General features: G+C 42.7%; 1 long non-coding RNA gene across 1 annotated transcript; it reads left to right on the top strand.

Moving 5' to 3' along the window:
- Positions 1-25,218, top strand: LOC123480079 (uncharacterized). The gene is made up of 3 exons (XR_006655942.2): positions 1-547; positions 22,397-23,961; positions 24,797-25,218. It is a non-coding gene; the product is annotated as an uncharacterized lncRNA (long non-coding RNA).
- The last annotated feature ends 1,676 nt before the right edge of the window (positions 25,219-26,894 follow it).

Genomic DNA, 26,894 nt, shown 5'->3' with positions numbered 1-26,894 from the left:
AAGAGTCAGCCCCAAGACTCAAACCTTACTCTTTCCCTACAATGGGGAACAGCCCGGCAGCTGCCACCTGGTCTGTCCCTGTAGATACAGAGCCTGGGACAGGGCAGCCTGCCAATCTGCCACCTGAAGGCTGTTTTTCTTTGCTGACTCGGTCACTGATTTTTTTTTTTTCCATCTGTTTGGTTTTCTCATGTTTTCAAGTTTGGCCAAAAAGAAAAAAAAGAGCTTCAGTTAATCCAAGTGATCAGGCATGGGAGAGAGAAAGCCTGAGTCTTTTCCTGGCTGCCGTACCGACTGCCATAAATTGTCCTCCAACACGTGCAGGGAGAGCGGAGCCAGAATTTCCATAGAAGGACTCCGACCAGGATACTTTGGATGTGCCGCGTTTTTTCAGAGAACTGCTCTCTGGTGTTCAGGCCCTCTTGCCAACTCCGCGTCCATGGAAGAAACTGGGCCTGTTGTTGTTGTCTTTAAGGAGACATTGTTGACCTCAGACAGAAACTAAACTGCAATTGAAGGACTCCGGAGGGAGCAGAACTTCTGAAAAGTGAGTCAAAAATAAAGGTGCTCACACATGCTTAGTTACAAAGGGGAACATAAAAGCCTCTGAAAAATACTTTCCAAACCCAGATATGACATTCTATTTCTCTAAACTATTTACCTGTAAGTAATTAGAAATGACCAATTCCCCTCCCCCAGAAAGTATGTAGTGTACTCCTACAATCTGAGAATGTAAGGTTTTAATTATGGAAAGGCAAGGGGAGGGGAAGGGAATCATGGGATCTTATTTTCTTTCTTCAGCACCTAAGTTGTTGAGCAGTACTCACTGCTTTAGTCAGGAGGGATGCAAAGACCAACCCCCTCACCCCACCCCATCCCCTCATCCCCCCACCCCCAGCTTTTGAATCCATAAGACTTGGTAGTACAGGATAGGAGACTTTTTTCTATGAGGGCTTAGGAAGAGAAAGAGTCCACAGCTTCTCTGCAAACACAATTAAAGTGTCAAAGACAAATACCTGTTCTGAATTTGGGCAATAAATCTTGGCAGGAAAGGGGCCTCCAGTCCCACGGAATCTGAGTTAGGCCCAGCAGTGTCAGAGCATGAGGAGGCTGACGCTGACTCACCTGCAGCTCTTCTCAGCCCAAAGCAAGTCAGCAAGAAAGTGATTTAACCGAATAAAACCCTGCCGAGCTCATGGCAGGTCAGGGCGAGATGGAAAAAACTTTGCTCCCATATTCCATCAGCAAACTTGGAGGCTCAAGTTGAAAGTTTCAGCATTGCCCCATCTGCACCCCCTAGCTCCCACCTTGGCACCCTTTAAGTACAGGTAAGAGGGAAATACTGCTGAAGGGTAAAAGAGAATTTTCACTGAAGAGAGGAAACACTGTAAGGGAGGAAGAATGCACCTGAATGAAAAAACAGCTTAGCTCTCAGAACCTATTTCATTTGTGTATGTCTACTTGTGGGAGAGGCATTTGTGAAGGGAATGGAGGCATCTAGGGGATTAACTCCACCTGGAGCTGGAAAAAGAAGGAGGCAAACCTGGAAACCTGGCTCTGGTTGACTGGGAGGGTGATGGGAGCAGACACAGAAACAGGGACCTGAGGATGCAGCTTTTGCGGGGATCCGGTGAACCTTTGATGTGCGGATCCAGGGCTCCCAGGGACAACAAGTGAAGAAATCCCGGGAGAAAGGCTGTGGATGAAGATAATGACTCCACACATCCCACTCAGTGGGAATACAGGGTTAAACTGCACATTCCCAGCGTGTTTGCAGAGGACTTTCCCTCACAGCAAACTCAGCCTCCAGTCCTGCACAGGCTCTACAGGTTGTGCTTCTAGTATCCAAGAAATGCACATCGAATAAAGGAGCAAATGCAAAGTTAGCATGGAAATAGGAGAAAGAACATGGACTTTGGGGTCCAAGAGACCTAGGTTCAAATCCTGTGGAGCTGCTTGTTAGTTGTATGAGTCTGTAAGACTTGTCAACCTCTCCAAACCTTACCTAAAAATAAGAGTAACAGTACCCACTGCTAATGCTTTCTGTGAAAGCTAAATGAAATAATGCCTGTGAAGCATCTACTAAGCTACTCACTTTGCATGGAACTTGACCAATGCTAGTGTTTCATCCACTGCCTTCCATTTCACGGGGGCATCCATTCACTCTCTCACTATTTTTCCTGAACGTCTCCCTGGGAGGGATGCCTGGCATTATTCAGAGCTTCTGCCTAGCCCAACCAGACCTTCAGGTTATCTAGGATTATGAGCATAACAAAGACACATCTACAAATTAGTTATTGCTTTTAACAATAACTTCTATTTTTAAAATTATTTTTATTGATTATTCTATTTCAATTGTCCCAATTTTTCCTCCTTTGCCCCCCTCCACCCAGCAACCTCCACTCCCTCAGGCGATCCCCACACCATTGTTCATGTCCATGGGTTGTGTGTATGAGTTCTTTGGCTGCTCCATTTCCTATACTTTCACATACCCATGGCTATTCTGTAACTACCATATTTTTTGGACTATAAGACACCCCCCCACAAATTTAGGAGGAAAATGGGGATGCATCTTATAGTCCAAATGTAGCTTACCTGGCTTGTGGGGGTTGGGGGGGCGGTGGTAAAGTGGGGTTTTCCTCTATTTTCCTCCTCTAAAACCTAGGTACATCTTATGGTCTGGTGTGTCTTATAGTCCAAAAAATATGGTATCTATTTGTACTTCTTAATCTGACCACCTCTTGACCCATTCCCCCAATGCCCCCCTTCCATCTGGAAGCCATCAAAACACTCTCCTTATCCATGATTCTGTCTCTGTTCTTTTCGTTTACTTAGTTTGTTTTTTAGATTCAATTGTTAATGGATATGTATTTATTGACATTTTATTGTTCATAGCTTTGATCTTCTTCTTTTTCTTAAATAAGTCCCTTTAACATTGCAAATAATAATAGTTTGGTGATGATGAACTCCTTTAGTTTTTTCTTGTCTGGAAAGCACTTTATTTGCTCTTCAATTCTAAATTATATCTTTGATGGATAGAGCAATCTTGGCTGTAGGTCCCTGCTTTTCATGACTGAATATTTCTTGCCAATCCCTTCTAGCTGGCAAAGTTTCTCTTGAGAAATCAGCTGACAGTCTTATGGGAATTCTCCTGTAGGTAACTAACTGATTTTCTCTTGCTGCTTTAAAGATTCTCTCTTTATCTTTAACCTTTGGCATTTTAATTATGATGTGTCTTGGATTGGGCCTCTTTGCATCCACCTTGTTTGGGACTCTCTGTGCTTCCTGGATTTACAGGTTGGTGCTCTGACACAGTCTGTAGTTGTCCACTGGATGTGCAGGCCAAGGTCAGCCCCAACCTGTGTTCTGCCTGGGGCCACCCTGCATGACCTATAAAGCAATCTGAGATATCTGCTACTTGTGCTGGACTTGGAGATTCTCAGGTGAAGCCAAACTGGGAATCTAGGCTGGCTGCTGCTAGTGCTGGGCCTGGGGCCACTTAACAAGAGGTGTGGGGGCTGGGAGCTCACTGAGGCTGGCTGTTGATTGTTTCATAGGATTTAGGAAGTTGTAAGTATAAGCCAAGACTAGCCATTCATATGGAAAATTTACTGTTATCAACTATAAGTTGGGTGGGAGCCTCAGGGGATCTCCAGGGCAGGGTATACAATGTTAGCCAGGTTGATGGAATCTCAGATATGGCACCCACCTGCCAGCTCTGTGGCTGAGTGAGGAAAGGGCTCAGAAAGGGACGATGGCCTCTACCCACCTTTCTATCTGAGAGAAAACTGTCCTCCAGTTTTTGCCTTGATGCCAGACACTTCAGATCCTCCGCATATGCCACCAGTGACTTTCAATCTACTACTCCGGTGCTGGAGCTCAGAGAGAGTGAATCTGAGTGAGTCTGTGTGTGGGTTCTTTAAGGGGAACGTCTTGGGACTCCAGAAGTTTCTTCTACCAACTCAATCCCCACTGATTTTTGCAGCCAGAAGTTGTGAGGACTTGTCTTCCTCACACTGGAACCCTGGCCTGGGGAGTCTGGGGTGGAGCTGGGACTCCTCACTCCTGAGATATCCTTCCCGAATCGCCATCCACATTCCCATGGATGTGGAAACAGCCTGTTCCACATCTTTTCCCCTCCTACCAGTCTGGATGCATGTGGTTTCCTTAATTCCATGGTTGAAAGACTTCCACTCAACTCAATTTCTGATGGTTCTGAGTGATGATTGTTCTATATTTGAGTTGTAATTTTGATATGGTTGTGTAAGGAGGCAAACTGTGTTTACCTATGCTGCCATCTTGACCAGAAGTCTCAAAAAATACTTTTAAAATGAAGTGTACTCTTTCTGCAAATGACTGAGGCATTTCTGCCTTTGAGACATGGTGGTTTTGTTTTCTCCCTTCCTTCCTCCTTCCTTCCTTCCTTCCTTCCTTCCCTTCTTTCCTTCTCTCTCTTTCTCTCTTTCTTTCTCTCTTTCTCCCCGTCTTAAAAAGCTTGTAGTGTTTTTCTTGCCAGTTTTTTTTAATCTTTTGCGATTCTATACCAAGTTCTGCTTTAAAGAAGCTAAAAGTATATTATTATTATTTTGTTCATACACATAAACACAGTTTTCCTGATACAGGTATAAAAATAGTTTTGTTAAGTCATATCATAATTGCATTGAACACTAAAATTTACATATAACAAATTTTTATGTGCTCCAGTGAAACTTGAGCTAATATCTACTATCAGGGAAGAAGTAACTTAATTGTGTTACATTTACATAATTTGTAATTAACTAGTATTGATAAGCTGTCTCATTTTTACAGTTGGTATTATCTTTGAATATCTTTGGCTTTTACATTAATGTATTAATTGTGTATCTCATATTTACTAGCAGAGGTTGGGGCTCTCTTTATGATTTCAAATAAAACATACAATGCCCATTTAAGCTAACAAAATGTTCATAATGACATTACAGGTGGAATATAAATTAATGGATTTTAAGTAATTTTTCTCCCCATTTGGAGTATGATAATTTGCTTCTAAGCAGAAGGTGGATGCTGAATTATTTTAGATATTATTGTATATTATGGGTGCATGTCTAATTTAATAAGTGGAATCTCTAACATGATCTCCATTTCCAGTTCACTGATTTTCATGGGGTGGCCTAACTGATGTCTCTGAAGTCAGTTTGTCACTAATTTGGAAACTGTTTCTACTGAGAGCCAGGAAAAGAGGATAATTACTAGAGAATCTTCCATTTAACTTGATTATTGGTTGAAGCCAATCCTGATTCCAAATCAAAGCCCCATTCTGTACCTAGAATGAATTTCCTGTTTGAAAGAGGTCAGATACATTAATTCATTATTAGGATAGTGTAAATAAAGTTTTACTAACCAAAATGTGAAAGCCATTTGCTCTTTCAATGCTAGAACAACAGACAGAATTCCAGAGCCTCAATTTCTTCTTAGCACTGCTAGAAAGCAGGCTTGGAAAACAGATTCTAAGTTGGCACATGGGCCAGGGTCCTCTATTTATTGTTCTGAAGAGTCACTAAGGCATACTTTAGTTTATGGCTGTGCTTGTGGGGTACAATGTGTTGAATGTTTGTGTCCCCCCAAAATCATATGTTGAAATCCATGTGATGGTATTAGGAAGTAGGACTGTTAAGAGATAATTAGGTCATGAGGACAGAGCCCTCATAAATGTAGCTAGTGTTCTTATAAGAAGACTTCAAAAGACCTTTCTCACTTTCTTTTCACTGTGTGAGGATACAATGAGAGTGTAGTCTGTAACCAAAAAGTAGGTCCTCACCAGACCTGACTGTGCTGGCACTCCGAGCTTGGCCTTCCAGCCTCCTGATCTGTGGGACATAAATTCCTTTTGTTTATAAGCTACCTAGTCTATGGTACTTTGTTATAGCAGCAGCCTAAACTGACTAAGACACAGAGGTAGGGGCCTCCACATCTAAGGAAAACCTATAATGAGTCCAATGACCAGCACATTGGTAGACACAATCATTGTTGGTAAGGGAGGGACTGCAGACCAAGGGCAGATCAAAGTCATCAGAAGAGAACTTACCCTGATTATATGAAAACTTGTGACTTCTTAAAGCATCTTCTCATGGCTCCCTCCAACCACCACGTAAAATAAAACACTAGCCCCTAAACACAGCCTACAGGGCTGTCTGTGACCTGACCTGGCTTGACACTCCAAATTTACCTGTCCCTTCTCATTGCCACTGTCTCCTCAATGCAGTAGGAGGATAAAGCAGAGGAGGGTGACTGCTCTAGAGGCCAGGCAGAGCGAGGCAAATCACAGTCTCCCATGGAGGCTCTGTTCCCTCCTGAAGGGCCACAGGAAGGGCAGCTCTCCTGAAGATTCAGTGACGACAGGGTGGATGACCTGGTACTCTGTTCACCAGGCTGTGAGGGACTTGAAGGCAAGTCGTTTGCCTTACGGTGGACTTTTTTAACTTATAATTTACATACAGTGAAACGTGCAGATCTTAGAAGTATGATTTGATCTGTTTTGACAAAACAGAGGTAATGTACACACTCCTGTGTAATGTACACACTCCCATGTAATGTACACACTCCTACCAAAATACAGAATATTTTCATTACGCCAGAAAGTGTCCTCATACCTAGAGTTGTCTAACTCACAGAAAGTAGAGGGGTGGGTGCCGGGTGCCTGGGGCTGGGGGCTGAGTGGGAGGGGAAGCAGGGTTCGGTGTTTGATGATACGGCTTTTCAGTTTGGGAAAATGAAAAAGTTCTGGAGGTGGGCTGTGGTGATGGTTGTAGAAAAGTGTGACAGCACTCAATGCCAAAGAACTATTCTTAAAAAAGATCAAAATGGTAATTTTTATGTTATATATATTTTATTACAATTAAAAAAATTCAAAAAGTGTCCTCAAGCCTCTTCCAGGTCAAGCCCTCCTCCCCCACCCCCCACAGAAGCAACCACTGCTTTGGCCTCTGTCACAGACACTCACTGTACCTGTTATAAACGCCATGTAAACGAGACCACGCAGCATGTACTTTTCTGTAGCTGGCTTCTTTCTCTCAGCAGAATGTCTTTGAAATGTATCTGTGTTGTTGTATGTATTAGTAGTTTTTTTGTTTGTCTTTTTGGTTTTGCTGAGTAGTATTCCATTGTGTGAATATATATAGTTTGTCTATTTACTCCTAGGTTGATAAACACTTGCAATTTTTCCAAGTTTGGAGCTTTCATTAATAAAAAAGCTATAAACATTCTTATACAAGGCTGTTTACAGGTATATATATATACCTGTATATACCTGTGTATACACACACACACACACACTTCTCCTGGATAAATACTTGTAAGTGGAATTGCCAGGCCATAATTTTCCAAAAGTGGCCGAGTCCCTTTGTTACTGCACATGGTCAGTCAGAGCACGTTCGGCAGTGGCAGGGCGAGTGTGGCTGGGCTGGCCACTTTGGACAGGTGGACAGTGGACAGTCAGGGAGCGCTGGGGGGTCTCCCCCATTGGCCAAGATGGTGCAGGGGGAGGTTCTTATACTGACCTCTCCAAAAGCTAGAAAGATGAATGGATAGCACCAGAGCACACCAAAAGCCAGCAAGTTAAGTGGATAGAATAAAAAGCCCTTCCCTCCCTGTCCCTATAAGAACTGTGGGCTTGAGCAGGAGAGGGAGATAATCCTTGAGACAGGAGTCCACCATTGTCCCAGGTCATGGAAGCTGAGTAAACCTCTTTCCTTTTGCACCAGCACCTGCCTCACAAGTCTGGCTTTTGTTGAGGCAGACAGTCAAGCCTATGTTTTCGATTACAGTTTTACATCTTCACCATCAACGTGTAAGAGTCCTCATTGTTCCAGATCCTAGCTAACATTTGATGTTAGTCTTTTTAATGTCTGCCCTTCTTGGAAGTATGTAGTGATATCACACTGTGGTTTTCATTTGTATTTCCCTGATTGATGATATTGACAGCTTCTCGTGTGCGTATCAGTTATCTGAATACCTTCATTATGACGTGTCTGTTGAAATCATTTGCCCATTTTATGTTGGGTTGTTTGTCTTTCCGTTATTGATTTGTAGTTTTTTATACATTCTGGGTACCAGGCCTTTGTCAAAGGTATGTATTGCTAATATCTTCTCCCAGTCTATGGCTTGTCTTTTCATTTTATAAATGCTGTGTTTTCAATGAACAGGAGTGTTACTTGTGATAAAATCTAACTTATCAATATATAGTACTTTTTCAGTCTGTATAATAAATCTTTTCTCATCCTCTAAAATCATAAAGATGCTCTCCAATATTTTCTTATAAAAGTTTTACAGTTTCAACTTTATTGTTGCATCTGTGACTCAGCTTATAGTAATATGAGGGATGGTATAAGGTAGGGGTAAATGTTTTATTTTTTCCATATATTTGTCCAGTTTTCCTAGTACTATTTTTGGAAAAAAACTTAACTTTCCCCATACACTTCCTTTAGCAATTTTGTAAAAATCCATTGACCATATATATGAGGGCCTAATGCTAAATCCTTTATTCTGTTTAATTAATCTTTGAATTGTTCTTAAGTCAGTACCAGAATATCTTGATTATTGTAGCTTTATAGTAAGTCTGGAAATCAGGCAGTGTGAACCCTTCAATTTTGTTTTTCTTCTTCCAGATTAGTTTAGCTATTCTAGGTCTTTTACTCTTTAGAAAGAACATTTCCATTTCTACAAAAATCTTGTGGGATTTTAATTTGGGTTGTATTGAATTATAGAATAATATGAGAAAAATTATCTTGAATTATTGATTCTTCCAATCTATGAAAACATGAAATCCCTCCATTAATTTAGGTCTTCTTTATTTTCTGTAGCCAAGTTTTATACTTTTCTATATAAAGTTATTACATGTCTTTTGTTAAATTTTTACTCGTATTTAATTTTTTGAAGCTATTTTAAATATAATTTCTTTAGATTTCATTTTCCATTTGTTTGTTGTTATATAGAAATGTAACTGATTCTTGCATTTCAATCTTATAGCCTATAATCTGATAAATTCACTTTTTTAGTTCTAGTAGGTGTTTCATAGATATCTTAGGCTTTTCTACATAAACAGTGATGTCATCTGCAAAGAAAGAAAGCTTTGCTTTTTCTCTTCTGATCTATATGCGTTTTATTTCTTATGTATTGGCTACGCATTAGCACAATTTTGAATAGAAGTCATGAAGATGGATATTCCTGCCTTGGTCTCCATCTTAGAAGAAAGCATTCAATATATGTCGTTTTTAAGTCTGATGCTAATCCTAGATTGTTTTGTACATCCCTTTATCAGATTGAAGCAGTTTCCTTCTATTCTTAGTTTGCCAAGAGGCTTGGCTATAAATAGATGTTGAATTTTGTAAAAGGCTTATAAACAGAAGCCCATATAAACATAAGCATGTTTATAAAACAAAGCATGCTAAATTTATCCTTTCTAAGAGAATCTAGTGTACCTATTAACTTAGTTTTGTTCAATTTCACAAAATCTCCCAAAAAGTAACCTCGCATTCTAGCCATGAAACAGCACAGACCAAGCAAGTCCTTCTGTCTCCTCTCCTTCCTTCTACCCCACACTTCTCCAGTGAAGGAGGCAGAAAGCCGCACACCCAGAGTACAAGGATTCCTGCCTCCATCAGCAGTTCTCTGAAGTGAGAATTTAATAGCCTCATGAAGCCACATTTAGAGCTCAATTTTTTATGCTTCACATGTATTTCACTAAGCTGAAAAAAATGGGACACAGATAAAGAATAGCTGAAGCCAGAGATGAGTAAGAAAAGCTGGCCATTCACTGCTGCACCTTCTCAGTCTTCCGCTCAAATCATAAAATCTCCTTTGCTTCATCACCCCGCACCCTGCCTCCCCACACGCACCCTGCAACATACACATTCACTCCACTTTTTTGCCATCTGTTCAGAAATGTAAAATCTTAATGCTTTAAATAGATTAGAAAATCTCTAAAATGCTTAATAAAAGTGCTTAGCTATTTAACAGATGAATAGGACACTTTGTGAGAAAAATATGGCTGGCACAGTACTGTCATTATGCCCCTCCCCATCATGATTTTGCACCTGCCCATCTGCTCAGGCAGTGCTGACAGTTGGCAATGCACTCGGGTGCAATCTGAAAGACCCACGACTTCCAAGCAGCTTTCTCTCTTGCTTTCTGCACATCACGGTGCCTTTTTGATTATTCTCCCATCTATCCCTGTGGCTTAAATGCAGTGTTATTTCTTTTCCCACCTTGCCAAATGCTCACTCCAATCAGTCTCCATTTACAAGTGATACATGAATAGATTTTATGTTGTGTATAAATTAGAAGACACTTCAAATTGTACAGAGTCGGGTTAAGACAATGGAAGGGGACTATTGAACAGCCCGATGAGCCATGACTTGAAGGCAGTGCAGCAGCGTCGTTAACAGCAGGCTCCTCATGGGCCTGTGTGGGTTTGAATACCGCCTCCATCACTGGTAGCTTTGTGACCACAAGTCACATTAAATTAAAAGGGACAGGCCTGGCTACAAAGTTTGTGGGGCTCAATGCAAAATGAAAATGCAGGTTCCCTTATTCAAAAAGCAGGGAAAAGGTGCTACTAAAGGTACTAAAATACAAACAATTTTCTTTCTTCTGTGGCTCTGAGGACAGGGTATTTGCTGGGTGACTGACTATACACTCTCACAGATGCCTGAGGGCCTCTCCCAGCTGGAGGCAGCAAAATCAAACTAGTTATCTCCCTTCCCCATGGGCCTGCTGTCCAACCCACGGCAGACAGATGGTAACCTCTTCAAAGGGACTCAGTACCTGCATTGGAGTGGGCAAGGAACTCTCCCCAGCACATGAATGCTCGTGGGGCTGTCTGCCCAGCGTGGGGACAACTATTGCCCTACCCGAGACACCATGGGCATGTGCACTTGACCCCTCGCCTCCTCGTGCCTGGAGGTGGAAGGCCTCAGTGGTGGTTGTATGGGGAGAGAGAGAATGCGCATTCTCCTGGGCACCAGGGCACGGGGCAGTGAGTGGCTGAGAACTGAGGGACAGGGAAGCAGGGAGATGGTGGGAGGCAGAAAGACATTTCAGCTGAGTCTCTCAGACCCTGGTACAGGCTCCTTTGTTCATTTGACCTCACAAAATGCAAACTTAAGATAAAATTATTAAAAATTTCAAAGAAATGCAGATTATTAAACCCCAAGAATAGGGTTTTTTGGAGCAAGGGATGCTATTAAACCTCAAGAATAGGACTCTTCTGAGAAAGGGACCCCATATGGGTCCCTTACAGGTGGCATGCCCATGAGCCAACCCTGATGTAGTGCCTGAAGCAGACAGAGCCAATAGTATGTTGTTATTATTATTATTGAGGTGGTCTGTATGGAATAGAGTATATAATACATACTTCAGGCATGTTTATGAATATGGATGTATAGGTGTCTGAGAAAGCAATAATTAAAAGAATACTCAGACCTAGGAGGGTGTGACTCAGCTTCCCAGAGAGCTGTTGACCAATTCCAGCACTGGGCCTATGGCCTCAGACTGACCCACAGCAACCAGTCAGTCACGTACTTGTAATTGTTTTAGTACGACTTGGAAGTGCCAACGAAGCTGTATAGATTTTAGGTAGAGAACAATGAGTTTTCCAAAGTCAGCTGCTACATTCAGTTGAACCTCAGTTCACTCTTTTAAAACAGTGATAAGAGGAAGGTCTAGCTGTCATGGGATGGAGCACAGCCTTTTCATGGTCCTTTCAATCGTTTATGCAGCTTCATTCGACAGTACTGGGTGAAGTGACTCTGAACAACTGAACTATGAAACAAACATATGCCTGGATACGAACCATCTTGGCAGTAATTGTCAATCAAACTTTTGCTAAAAGCAGGAACCCAAGTGAGGTGCCAGCCACGCACCATGAAGCCCCCAGACTTTGAGGGCCTGCTTTAGTGGAGTCAGGCTTTCCGTTAGCCTGTGAAAGTGAGTTCATACACTTTCTAAACACATCTAAGAAGATGTGGGTCATCTAGGCAGCGGCGTGCATTTTGGAAGCTCCATCCCTCCTCTGTGTGCACACAGATGTGTACACACACTGCCGTGACTGTGCTGAGCATGTTTGCAAAGGCTTTTTGAACATCTGGCCCAGGATTTAAAGTGACAGCTCATCACTCAGACAGAAAGAGGGTCTTCCATGTCCAGAAAGCAGGGAGGCATAAAAGGAATTGTCAGAGAAGAAAATCTGTGAAACATCAAGAAACATTTGAAAATACATAGGGAAGGGCATCAAATGGGAGGAAAGACCTTTCCTTTGCCCACTCAATAGCTCACTTAAAAATAATTTTCAGTCCCTGTAAACTCACTCTGTTGAAATGACATTTTTCATAATTAAGCTCAACTACAAATATCCTTTACGACTAAGGCAGGCCAAAACATTTCTGGCCTGCAGAACAGTGAGTGTAAATAATGCAGAAGTCATCCTGTAGTATCCTGAGCTGAGCAATAGCTAACCATCACAACCAAAAATGAGCAATACCTGTTACGTGCCAGCCACTACCTAAGTCCTTTAAATAAACTGACCCACAACCTCACAAACAGATGAGAAAACTAGCTGAGAATAACATGCCTGAAGTAATGGCAGAACGGAGACACGAACCATCCATAGTCTTCAGAGTGCACAGTCTTAACTACTAGGCGCAAGTTCAAATGCTATGATGCTGAAGAAGGTTCATTTAAAGAGTATGCCCAACCACAGTGGCATAGGAATTATGCTTTGATGCTCGTTTGGCCTTTGTGCAGTAAAGCTTGTTACTTCTACATACCTAGTACATTATTTATGTAATGGTCACTTTTCTTTCTCTTGGAAAAAAAAAACCAAACAAATTAAAATAGTGTATGCAAATGGAGTAGCAGCAAAAGCTGAAGCCAGGACATAATGTTTCTAGCTGTGGTGGCACCAGGAAGTACCTCCCCTCATCTCAGGAGTACCCTTGGATGATGCAGTAAAAGGCCGTGGGGCCACCGATTGCTTTATTAAGAATGCATTGTAGGGAGGGATAAGGGAGGAAAGAAGGGAAGGGCCTAGTTAAAGTGCAAGTACAAATGACCCATGGACGTGGACAACAGGGTGGAGATGGACTGTGGGAGTGGGGGGTGGGCAGGACTGGGGAGAGCAACTGGGGAAAGTTGGGACAACTGTAATAGAACAACAACAAAAAAGTAAAATAGAATAAGAAGAATGCATTGTCAAGAATGTGGAAGGTGAGAGACCAGTTAAGAAATGGTTACTATAATGCTGGCTTGGACCAAGGTGGCAGCATTGGAGATGAAGAGAAGTGGTTGATTTCTAGATATATTTTGATGTTAAAGTCAATAGGATTATGTGAAGGGTTGAAGTGGGGTGTAAAAATAAAAGGAATTCTGAATGACTCCCAGGTTTTTGACCTGAGCAATCAGAAGTTTGAAGTTGCTCCTGATTGAGACAGGGAAAACTGCGAAGGGGTAGACTTTGGGAGGGACTCTCAGGAGCTCAGGGTTGAATATATTAACACTGAGTTGCCCTTAGCTATCCAAACGAGGAGGTGGATTAGGCAGTTGGATATATGACTCTGGAAATCAGGGCAGAAGCACTGCCTGGAGATGTAAATTTGGTAGTTTTCAGCATGTAGAAATATTTGAAACTGAAAGTGCATACTATCATCACTGAAGTGAAAAATGATAGAAAAATTTAGGTACTGCTGCTCAAAATATGATCCACCAATCAACAGCAGCATCACCTGGGAACTTGTTGGATATGCAACTGCTTGGGTCCACCTGCACCTGTTGGACCAGAAACTCCTGGCATGGGCCCCTCTCTGGGGGGTCTGACAAGCCTTCCAGGTGATTTTTTGCCTACTAAATATTGAGAACCACTGGTTTAGGAATTAGGAAGATATGAGGAATCTGATAAGGACCAGCCAGAATGGAGAAGCAGAACCAACAGGTGCAACATGTTGGAAACGAGCCAGCGTCACATGCAAGAGCAAGTGGCTCCTCACAGGCCCCTGAACACTGTGTAGTGGATCAAACAACAGGACACCACTGGTGTTGTCGGCAGGTGAAGTGTAGGTGGAGTCACATGTGGACACAGCCTGACTGGATGACTTTGTGATGTTCCTGGGGAGAGGGGGGATTCGAGACCATAAAACTAAGCCTTGGAGGAGTTTTGCCTCAATGGTAAGGAAAAAATTGGCAGTGTCTTGAGAGGGGAGGTGGAGTTAAGAAAAAGCTTTTTTGTTGTTGTTTTTAAAGAAGGGAGCTATAACAGCATGTTTGCGTGATGTTGGAACGGATCCTGTGTAGAGGAGGAAGGTGAGAATGCAGGAGAGAAAGGCGGTTTGCAGGAGCAGCTTCCTCTGAGTAGGAGAAGATGGGATGAAGTAGCCAGTGGAGGGGTCTGCTCCGCCAGAGCAGGAAGGAGGCTTACATGCGCCAGATGTGGGTGGTAGGTGGACGTGCTGGTGAGGCTCTATTCCGTTTGCTTCCCTTTGCTCAGTCTTTGAAGAAACAATGTCATTACACAAGGGTGAGGCTGGCAAAGGAGGAGCTTTCATTCTCATCTCAGAGAATGAAAGGACCAGGGGGAAAGAGTACAACTGCCAAGCAGCACAAAGGGCCCACGGAAGTCACGCAGTTTTCATAGACTTAGCCAGAATCCAAGTGATGATTTTCTTGCAAAGAAGCCTTCTGAAATACCACACACACACACACACACACACACACACACACACACACACACACACAATCATACACAGAAGAGGAAAGAAAGATCAGAAGGCCACTGTACAAAATTTCTGACCATTGGAAGCAAAAATGGGCTCTAAATTGCTACAGCATGGGAAGAAAGGAAAGTTGTTGGCCCAGAAAATGACCCAAAAAGGAGCATTTGAGCATGTTTCCTAGACAGATATGAGGTAGGAGAATGAGAGAGCTGGCATATAGGTCATTTTGTTCGGCCATGCCCGCGACAGAGGAGGGATACAATAGACTGGTAGAGGGGAGATCTCAGGCACGTGTGTTGTGGGGCATAAGGGTTGGTGAGAAGAGGGAGGTGGGGGTACGGGCAGGGGGAGCCAAGCTAAAGGAAGTCAGGAAGTAAAAGGTGGTGGGGCATAGGGATGGGACATGATCAGAGGAGATACAGATGGGGGTGCCTGGGCTCTAGAAGCAGATATTTCCATCTGAGTCTGGGCCTCCCCATTCCTAGCCAGGTGCCTTTGGGCAAGTTATTCAATTTCCCCGAGCCTCACTTTCCTCTTTTAAAATATGGTGCCTTGATGCAAGGGTTTTGCAGAGAGCATGGCATATGCTGAGGACCCAGCAGGTACCAACTGCTCTTACTATAGAGCAGTAAGATTAAGGATGGGAAAAAGGGAAGAAGAAAACATAAATGTATTTTTAAATGTGTAAAATATAGGAGAAAGTTAAGAGAAGGAAAAGAGAGCAAAGAAGAATAGAATTCATGGGGAGGGGAGAAGTAACATAGGGAAAGAAGAGAAAATGAGAATGGAAATGAGGAGAGGAAAAGCATGTAGACAGTAAAAATGGAAAAGATACAAATAAAACAGTGAAAGAAAAGAAGGAAAATGCAAACATAATACACAACTTTAAAGTCATCTCATTAAAATGTAACCCAACCATGTCTTTGATAAATGCACGAAGAGTTTTAGAGCCTTCATGTGTGGTTGGAATATGTTTTGACAATGTTCATGTTTCGATATTAGAGCCAAGGTGAATATCATGATCAAAACCTTGAATTTCAATAGGAAATCCTAAGCTTTGATTGGTGAATAGCTTTCGAATCCCAAGATTACCACATCATGCTCCAGTAAGTCACTTGATAGCATATATATCTACTTTAAAAGGCCTTTTATGCCATTTTTCAGGCCATAATCAAAACATCCTTGGTGTAGGATGAGGCCCTTCCATATTCACCTTAGCAAAGTTCCGTGAGTCCCTTTCCAATGGGAGAAGGTATAGAAGAGTTACTGCATCTTGCCATGTATAATGTGCATATTTTTGCCCAAATTTTTGAGGGGAAAATAAGTATGCACATTATACATGGGTAGGACCTGAAATATCTTGTATCTGTTCTCGTGTTTTGTAATTATTTGTTATGTAAAATTTCTTGTACCATAATATGTTCAAAAACAAAAGCTAAATACAAAAAACACGTATCTAAATATAAATAAATAAGTAATTGAATTAAAAAATTAAAGCAAAAGATTTTTTTCCTGAAAGTTTAGGTCAAAAACATGGATGCGCATTATACATTGCAAAATAGGCACTCAACTCACCCACAGTTCTTCAGCAAATCATCCCTGCCAGCCCAAGTCACGTTATCAGGAATCTGGGAGCGACTGTTGGGCTCCTTCTCCGGACTCTTCTAAGAACCAAAGGGCAGGCGAGGGCTGTGAACTGGAGGGGCTTTCCAACCTCAGCACTTTGGCCCTAATACATTTTAGCATGACCTAGAGCCATTTAGAAACTTTGTAAACCTAGTAAAAAATATAACAGAAATGTAGATATGCCCAAAAGGTGAGTTTTTCCAACCTTTTTGAACCTACCTGAGCTTCATTTCCATTTGAGCCCCTCTTCTACTGAGTGGAAAAACCCAAATCTCAGGCAATTTAGGTTTCCTGACCCCTTTCCTAGCGTGATGTCTGAGTCCCAGGTGATTACAGAGCACTGAGGCACAGGGGGAAGTGAGTCTGAGTCATCATCTCAGGCTGACGTTTTCTGTTGTCCCATCCAAACATGTTACATCCATCCAAACACGTTACTTCCATCCAAACAGTTTACTTAGCCATTTCCTGCTCCTGGAAATACTTGGCTGATCTCCCACAGTGTTTGGGGGCCTGAGGAGATTGTGGGGCAGCTCAAGGCCCTTCATTATTTCCTTTGTTTATCTCTAGACTGGGCCAGGTCCCACCTCCCCTGAGATTCTTCAGACTCAGCTAGGTCTTGACCGTTTGTGGTGAAGGGACCCCAGCAGTGACCACTGAATTGGCATCTTTTTCCCCTTGGTCTGGATGACCTTTCTCCCTAGTCTAGGGGTGAAGGGGAACACTGGAGAGAATGGAAAATAGTTATAACTAATTACATATTTATCTAAATCTTTTGTTTATGTCCTGGGCCTAAGCTTCTGAAGGAGAGAATCCAAGAGTTTGATGCCTTGGTCCTCCTTGCTTAGGCGACAGTATCCCTTCCCACAGGCAACAGAGACAAGAGGCCCAGGCACTCAGACTGTTGTGGAGGTGGGTGAGCCCAGAGCAACACTGTTCCCTCACATTTATCCTGCCATGTGGGCATGGACACCTCACTCGGAAAACTATTTCTCAAGTATTTCACCCCGAGTGATGAGACCAGCACACTGCCCAGTCTGCATGATCCTTGAACTTGAGTGACTGTGTGTCAATGGTAAGGAGCCCACCGTCCTGGAGGGAGCTAGTGGTCCTGATGGGGGGAGTCTGAGGCAAGGGACCCAAGCAAGCCGAGCAACATTATTTTTGCCTGAGTACTGCAGTCTGGCTCAGAGCACATTTTCTGGCCCTGGGGAAATTTGCTCGGACGTTTCCACGTGATGCAGTCTACCTGGGAGGCCCCATCCCACTTGGCATCCCACTCCAAAGAGGCCCTGCTTGAAAGCCTCATTTTTCTTATAACAGATGCTGGGTTTCAGTCCAGATGCCTCAGACATGTTTGCAGTGCATGCACGGTGCTCTGGCTGGAATGGAAACAGAGCCAGAAAGTGCTGGGAGAGTGAGTGAAAGCCCCTGCCCCATGCCAGGCTCTTTGAACAAGCTTGTTTTCTCCTAGAAACTTGGCCGGCAGCAGCATGGTTACCAAAGTGGAGTGTGTAAGGGGCTAAGGCCTGTGTCTGGGCCCCTGATAGCTTTCAGGGGAAAATGTGCTTGAGTATCTTAGCAGGACTCTGCCATTTCTGGGAGAGTGATTTCAAACCTTCACCAGCATAGGAGTCAGCAGGGGAGTCTGTCAGCAATGCAGATTCCCAAGCCTTACCCCAAAATCGGGGGGTGAAGCCCCAGAATCAGTGGTTTCTGAGCCAGGCGTTCCCACACAACATGTTGAGAAACATAGTGGGGGTGTCTCTTGGGGGCCCTCCACAAGGCAGGTGATGAGGACCCTGGTTTGTCCCCAGCCTTGTATAGTTAGTTCTAAGCCCCAGAACCCACCTACTCTTGTTACTACACAGCCAGGTGAACACAGAGGCCTCCTACACCTGCCCAATCCTTCCCTGTGAACAGGAAACAGCATGTGGGCAACTGTGAATAGCATGTGTCCCCAAGACCTCTCAAAACAGGTGTCCGGAAGCCGAGGCAAAGAAACGGTTGAAAAGATGACTTACTGGCTTGCTCTTGCGGCGCGTGGCACCTTCCAGTCATCAGTCACACAATTTCGGACTGACTTACAGACTGCCTTGCCTGCTGGCTGTTCCTGGTGCATTTTGGTCTCCCAAACAAACTATGACTTCTTGGCAAGGGGCCACAATCTTATTTTTTTTCTTCTGTTTAGCCCATAGCATCTACTATATAATTGGTGCTCCATATAGGATGAGAGTTTCTAAATTATAATCAGGTTGCTTTCGAAAGTTCATTCTTAAGTCAGTTGTTTGGATCTTGTTTCTCATTAGGACCATGTTATAAAAGGTAATTATGTTCCCAGGGTAGCCCCTAAATGTCTGTTTAACCAGCAATGTCACCAAACTATAGTTCTAATAGTACTGAAATCATCTATAATAATTGCTTTTATGGGAAAATGTGTTCCAGATTCCAACTGAAGATGCCAGCAACTCATTTTTCTGGCCTCAGTTCCAGGACAGGACTTGACCCACTCACAGCTAGGACTCCCCCCCCCCCCGCATGTGCGCACAGACACGTGCTGGCCTGGCTTTCTCGGTGGGGCTCCAGGGGTGGGGAGGGGATGGCACCGATTCCCGTTGGAAGATGGAATGAGGAGGAAGGCCAGGGTGCTCCTGTCAGGAACCTTTCCAGCAGGCCTGTCCGAGTCGGGAAGAGGGCTCTGGAAGAAGGTGAACTGCGGGGCTGTGGGTTAGGAAGTGATCCAGAGGCCCCTGGCTCCCCTGGCTGTGGTAGCAGAGGCCAGCTGGGGCTGTTGTGGCAGCCACAAGAGCCAGGGTCCTAGCTCAAGCCCATAGACATGTTTGGAGCGGTGGTGGTGTTTAGATTATTTGTTGCTAGGTACAAACAACCCCAGAACATGGCGGTTTAAGACAACAACCATTTTGTTTGCTCGCAATTGTTTGGTATGGGCTGGCCAATGGTCAGAGTGTGTCTGCATTCAGCTGGCAGAGAGGCTGAGGTCTGGACTTTGCTGGGTGCTAGCATCCCGGACTCTCTCTTTCTCCATGTAGTCTCAGGGCTGCTCCTTCTCTGTGTGGCCTCTCCACTGCATCTCTGCATGTGGTGTTGCAGCAGAGTAGCCAGGCTTCTTACATGGCAGCAGCATAATCAAGAAGCAAAAATAGAAACTGCCAGTCCTTCTGAAAACTAGTCTGGCACTGGCACAGCCTCACTTCTGGTTAAAGTGGTCACAGGGCAGCCCAGCTTCAAGGGAGGGGGCTACCCAAAAGCATGAATCCCAGAAGGCGTGGCCCCTTGGAGACTAAACTACCATGCTTAGGGCCGTTCCACTTGGGTGAGAGGCTCCCAAACCAAGAGTAGTTAACTAAAGACTCTCCACTACAAACACCACAACCGTAGTGCTGACATTCCTAGAGGCCTCGACACAATTTTCTACTCGTCATTTCTCTGCTTTTCTAAAAGACAAATATTTGGCTGCAAAATGCAGCCTGTCACTTTTTCCTTCACGTCTTCTCAGCCCATGCTTTCTGTTTATAGACACAGCAACCTGATTTATAGAGGTAGTGTTTCCAGTCTTAATGTCATTACACCTTGGTAAATTACAGCGGGCTTTGAGGTATGTCCAGATAAGAGTATATAAACCCCAAAGTTTGCAAATGTTTTATTATATTTATAGAGTCAAGTAAAGTGGATTCAAAGCTGGCCCTATAATAATGTTCCTCTCAGATTCATGTACTTACCTGAGGGGGAGAGAAAGAGGTGGGGTAGGTGTTAGTGCTCTGGGAAGTATGTATGACCCTGGCAGAAACAAACCTAGCTGCTTCCCCCGATCTCCTCTCTCCTTCAGGCAAAAGTTCTCTTTTGTTTGGGGTGGCAATACGCCCAGCCTTTCTTCCAAATAAGTGTGGCCATATGACTAAGTTCTGGCGAATGAAATCAAAGGGAAAGTAGTGTCTGGGGCTTCCAGAAAAGTTGATTAAAGGGAAATGATTTAACTGGGAAGGAACCCTTGAGTCTTACTTCGGATTTCTTCTTCCTATTGCCTGCAATGTTTGGATCTCCAGCAGCTGTTTGGGATCATGGGGTGACTTTAGAGTACAAGCCAGAATCCAGGATGGTAGAGTGAAAGGTAGATGAACTCTGGGTTAGTGATGAACATGGAATTTCATTCTAGCCATGAACTCCAGAAATAGACATAGAGATCCATTGAGTGGATCAAGATGGAGAGAGAAGTCCTTTCAAGCTATCATTGCTTTGGGTTTCCTGTTACAATTAATCCTGGGTTATGTACCTGGTCAGAGCACATTAGGAATGCCTCCTGTTATGTGTATTGCACAAGAAAAATGACTTAAGGACTACTTGTCAAGGAACAAGGACTGGGCCATCTCCCAACCTCTCTCTGTTCATCAGCTTTCTTGTGTAATCAGTCTTTCATGGATTAAGAAACTGTTGCCCCTGTTTGGGCTATAGTGATCCTTGGTAACCACTGGTCTTTTTACTGTCTCTATAGTTTTTTTACCTTTTCTATTGTACAATGTCACGAAGTTGGAATAATACAGTATGTAATCTTTTTCAGATTTGTTTCTTTTGCTTAATAAAATGCATGTTCATTTTTGTGTTTTTCATGATTGGTAGCTCATTTCCTTTTAGTGTTAAATAATATTCCATTGTCTGGATATACCACAGCTTGTTATCCCACTGAAGGACATCTTGGTTGCTTTGAAGTTTTAGCAATTATTAATAATGCTTCTACAAACATCCACATGCAGGCTTTGTGTGGTCATATGTTTTTAACTTCTTTAGGTAAACACCAAATAGCTCAATTGCTGGATCATGTGGTAAGAGTATGTTTAGTTTCATAAGATACTGCCAAACTATCTTCCAAAGTGGTTGTGCCATTTTGCACTCCCCCCAGCAATGAATGAGGGTTCTTGTTGTTCCACATCTTCTCTAGCATTTAATGTTGTCAATGTTTCAGATTTTGGGCATTCTGATAGGTGTGAAGTTGTACCTCATTGCTGTTTTATTTTGCATTTCCCTGGTGATATATGATGTGGAGCATCATTTCCTATGTGTATTTGCCTTCTGTATCTCTTTTTCATTGAGATGTCTTAAGTTCTTTAGTCCACTTTTTAATTGGGTTGTTTGCTTTCTTATCGTTAAGTTTTAAGAGTTCTGCCCTGACTGGTGTGGCTCAGTGGTTGAGTGCCAGCCTGTGAATCAAAGGGTCACTGGTTCAATTCCCGGTCAGGGCACATACCTGGGTTGCGTGCAAGGATCCAGGTGGGGCGTGCATAAAAGGCAACCACACACTGATGTTTCTCTCCCTCTTTCTCTCTCCCTTCTCCTCTCTAAAAAATACATAAATAAAATCTAGAAAAAAAAAGAGTTCTTTGTATATTTTGGATAACAGTTCTTTGCAAGTGTTTTCTGACAGGCTATAGCTTGCCCTATCATTCTCTTGCTATTGTCTTTCACGAAGCAGAAGTTTTCAATTTAATGATGTTCAGTTTGTTTCTTTCATGCGTTGTGCTTTGGTGGTGTATCTAAAAAGTCACTGCCATGCCCAAGGTCACCTAGGTTTTCTCCAGTGTTATCTTCTGGGAGTTCTATAGTTTTGCATTTGACATTTAGGTCTATGATTGACTTTGCGTTATTTTTTGTGAAGGGTGTAAGGTTTGGGTCTAGATTCACCCTTTTGTATGTGCATGTTCAGCTGTTCCAACACTGTTCCTTGAAAAGACACTATTTTGTTTTAGCTGTATTTTCTTCATGAGCATCCCCATTGACTAACAAGGCACCTGACACAGAGTATAAACTTAACATTTGCTGAATGGACAAACAAACCTTCAAATCTTCCCTGATGCACATAACTTCATTGTAGTAGTCAAGTGGCTCCTAAACCTTGATATTTCTTTAAAGTTTTCTTGAAGGTTTTCCCTTCCTTTGTTTATGATTAAGACTTAAAAATTTTTTTTAATTATGTAGATGGACATTCACTGTAACCATTTTTGAAAATTTTTATTTATTTTTAGAGACTGGGAAGGAATGAGAAACAGAGGGAGAAAAACATTGATATGAGAAAGAAGCATCGATCAGTTTCCTCTTGTATGCACCCAAACCAGGGACTGGAACTGAACCGGCAACCCAGCCATGTGCCCTGACCGGGAATCGAACCAGCAACCTTTCACCTTGCAGGAAAACGCCCATACAACTGAGCTATACCAGTCAGGGCCTAGCCATAACAATTTAAATAGTAAAGCTGATAGCCCCTCATTCCTACTTTACTCATTTTTTTTACTTAGGACTTTATGAAGACAATAAAAGAATTTGATGCAAGTGATTTGACAGATATTCTGAAGTACAAACTAACATAATTTAGACATTAACTACATGTAATTAATAAAAGCTACACCTTGAGTTCCATATCAGCCTTGAATCCCTTCTCACTGAAGCCAGGGATGACCCTTAACCTCTGATGCTAAAGGAAGCCATCTCTGGATCAGTCTGGTCTAGAGACTCTTAGATGCTCCATGGTAATCTTGACTCAAGCAATCTCATCTGTTTGGAATGTCCGCTTCTTGCTTTAGTGTCCTCATTATTAAATTTTACTTCTGGCTTATAATTTGTCTGAATGCAAGTTTTGAAGACTATGTGTTTATGAATTGACTTCTACAGAATATTTTGTGTCTAATATGTTCTGCAAAATATTGGCTGTTACTCCAGGATATAGTTAGTAGTTATCTGTTTCTCTAACTCAAGGGCTCACTGTTGTTTTGCAAAAATCAGCACCTTTGCTATGGTGCCATTTTGAAGCTCTGCCCATGGGAGGAGCCCTTTATGCATTGGTTGAAAAGAAGCTCTTTCTGCTTGAACTTTGAATTAAGAAGGGAGCAGTATATCTGTGAGGACCAGGCTGGCGGGGGAAAATGGGAAACATTTGGGCAGCCTCCCCCCTATAAGGAAGGTCTCTATGTGGTGCTAAGACCAGGTGTGTGTGTGTGTGTATTAATGAGGTTGTGCCTTGGAAGCTTGTAATACCTTCTCTCTCCTTATACTATATCACGCGTAGCTTTTGCTTATTCACATTAATATTTCTTAGAGATGCTTGTTTCATTCATGTTTGTGTCCAAACATTGTTTGACTAATAGTATGTATTTCTTTAATGCCCATTCTTTTGAGTGCTTTCTGAAGTTTTAAGATTTTAGAAATATGAGGTCTGTCCAGAAAAAGTTCAGCCATTATTAATATAACGAGAATGGTTTGTGCGACATTGATGTAACCTGGCAGCCAAGGAGAGTGGACTGGAATGCATGTGCGTGAACAATGACGACTTCAACGTACTAGTCAGTGGGGGTGGTAGACGCCACGAGTGAGCATGTGTACTGTGTGGCCATCACATTCAAAATGACTGAGTGAGTAGAGCAACAAATATGCATCAAATTTTGTGTTAAGCTTGAACATTCCTCCACGGAAACTATTCAGATGATTCAGAAGGCCACAGCTACAGGCAACTGGTGATTGGCAGCTTCATCACAACAATGCACCCACTCATGTTCATGTCTCATGCAGTTTTTTGGTGAAACATCAAATCACCCAGGTAACTCGGCCCTCTTATAGCCCAGATTTGATGTCCTGCAATTTCTGGCTTTCCCCAAAACTAAAATCACCTTTGAAAAGAAAGATATTTCAGATTGTCAGAGAGATTCTAGAAAATAAGATGGGCAGCTGATGGCAATTGGGAGAACTATGTGAGATTCCAAGATGTCTACTTTGAAGGGGACTGAGACATCATTGTCCTGTGTATAATGTTTCTTGTATCTTGGATCTTCTTCAATAAATGTCTCCATTTTTCATATTACATGGCTGGATACCTTCTGGACAGACCTCATATAACTGTGTCTGCTAATTTGGTTGTCTATTCTATAGCACAGAGCTTCATGTAAATAGGGTGTTTAAAAATAAATTTTTATGATGAAGACAATTTACCAGTAACTTCAATGACAGATACTGAGTTGGCCTTTGAACAAGGGTAGAGGTTTCAGGATTGCTTCACTGCTGGAGTTTCTTACTCCAGGACATGTGGGCATTTTGGAAAGAGACAAAAGAAGCACAGTGTAAGAAAACACTTGGTCACACTTTCCAAGGGATCAACTGAGCTAGAAAAGAGTATAAACATCCCAACTGATTGGCAATGATGCTGCTGACGATGACGATTTCAATCTTTTACTTTGAGAAATCTGAACATTTCTTGGAGATAAACACATTTAGACAGGCTAGAAGATAATTATGTAAATAAGAACTAGCATCATGGTCTTGTCCAAAAACAAATCTAAAGAGGCTGGTTGAGATTTCTGAGCAAATCTTAAAGAAGTTGAATATCATCTGCCTTTCCTTTTACTTATTTTAATTGTTTATTTGATTTCTTTTCATAGGAGTCTGTATCTTCACTCCAACATGTGCAAAAAAAAAAAAATCCCGCCATCAGGCCTAAATATATTTACTTCTCAGCTCTCATCATACATTTGGAGCCTGGAAACAAGGGCCAAACACGCTATAAATCCCTGCGTGCTGAGTGCTGCCCCAGCAACAAAGGCTTGGCAGTGAGGAGATCTGGGACAGGGGCCTGCGGGGCTTGTTCGGAGCTGCGCCTTGCACTGAGAGGCACTGGCTGCCCTTTGAACCCTCGCTGTGACCCACAGAATGACACAGCAACATTTGCTTTGTGCCTTGTTGGATTTTAAAAATCTTTAGAAATTATAATCAAACATTAAAATACAAATTGAAAATTCTCAACTATTGCCACGTGTGAGAATGTGGGATCATTTTCTCCATTTTGACAGTCAGTTTTTTTCATGTATTTAAAAATATTTACTTATAGTTTCTTTTCAGGTTGCTTTCAGAGATTTGCTCGCTTTCACATGTCATTTTCCCCAGGCTTCTCATTTTGCAGACACTCTGAATAAACTCACTGCATGGTAATTAAGACTGTGAGAGAAGAACAATTTTACTTGTAGAATCTCATCTTCACCCAGCCGTCACTTTTCCTCATAAGAAAACCAGTCTCAATGGCAACCATTACATTTTTTTTTATTATGCTGACCTTTTGGAGGGACCAAGATATTCATCATTGAATTATTATCCCCTGGGACCACTGTTTGACAAAACATTTTAAAAAGGAAAATTGGTGTTTTGGGGGTCAGTTGTGCAACCTTAAACATCATTTTTTATTTAGCATCAAATCTCCTTTAGAGATGGAAAGTGACTTCATCAGTAACCTACTGAGATTTATGTTCAGCATTTTGTTCCAGAAAATGTGCATCTTGTTCTTGGCTTTCTAGCAGTGATCTAATTCTGAGGGCTATATTAAACACACACACAACACACACACACACACACATAGGATTTGAAGAGTCTTGTTTCATATTGGGAAAGCACTTCAACTTATGGCCATGTACGTAATCGAAATGCTCTTGGTAGAAGAGACTGTAAGTTTCATACCAACGAGATATCCAAAGGTGCCCACTGCATGAAAAGGCCAGGATTAGGTGGTTGAATTCCAGACACGTTCTCCTGCTGGCAAACACATGACGGTGCAGCTTTTTCAAAACACGGGTCCTGGTGGGCAGGAGTAAGGGTCATGCTACAGACTGTTAAGATTCTAGAGCTTGTTAAAACACAGACTGCCCCACCTGTGTAGTTTCTCATTCAGTAGGTCTGGGATGGGGCCTGAGACTTTGGATTTCTTCCCAGCTCCAAGGTAATGCTGATGCTGAACACACCTTGAGAACCACTGGCCTAAAGCTTGGGCAGGTAAAGCCCATCAGAGGTCAAAGGAAGCAGATTGGGAAATGCTGGAGCCTGGAATTAGATGCACCAAGGGAATGAGGGGACACAAATTAATGAGGGAGGTCAGGTTATAGGTAGTATGATGGAGCAGAGAAGCTGAAAGAAAAGTGACCAAGTACTGAGATACCACATCTGCCAAAACAGCTCAGTCCAGTGATGAGGAAATCCAAAGGAAGAGGTTCTCGGCAGGCCAGGTGGGGGCAGAGCAAGGAGACAGGAGATGTCAAGGCTCCAGGCTCCCAGCTGGGGGCAGGGAAGGGCTCTAAACACAAGGGGACAACTGGTAAGAGCAGGGTAGGACCCTAGTCCTCAGGGACTTGGAGAAACCCAGCAGATTCCCAAAAATGTGTTCAATGTAATGTTAGGATAATTCTTGCTGTTGTAATAGAAAAACCCCAAGTACAGTACCTCGACTTGTGAGAATTTCTCTCTTGCTCAAATACATTTCAAACCCAGTATTCTTGCTTGTTAAGCAGCTCTCCTCCAAGTAGTGACACAGTGACACAGTAGTGATCCAGGTGCCACCCAGCTTGTGGCTCTTTCATCAACAAATGTGGCTTAAGGTTACTGATAGGAGGGAGAAAAGCATAAGGAATCACATGCTTGCAATGAGCGAGGCCTGAAAGGGGCACTTATTACTCCTGCCAAAAGTCCATTGGTCAGGAATTGGTCACACAGCCACAT

This window comes from Desmodus rotundus, chromosome 1, assembly GCF_022682495.2.
Source record: "Desmodus rotundus isolate HL8 chromosome 1, HLdesRot8A.1, whole genome shotgun sequence".
Lineage (NCBI taxonomy): Eukaryota > Metazoa > Chordata > Mammalia > Chiroptera > Phyllostomidae > Desmodus > Desmodus rotundus.
Note: the sequence above shows the minus strand (reverse complement) of the source record. Positions and strands in the feature narration are given on the sequence as shown.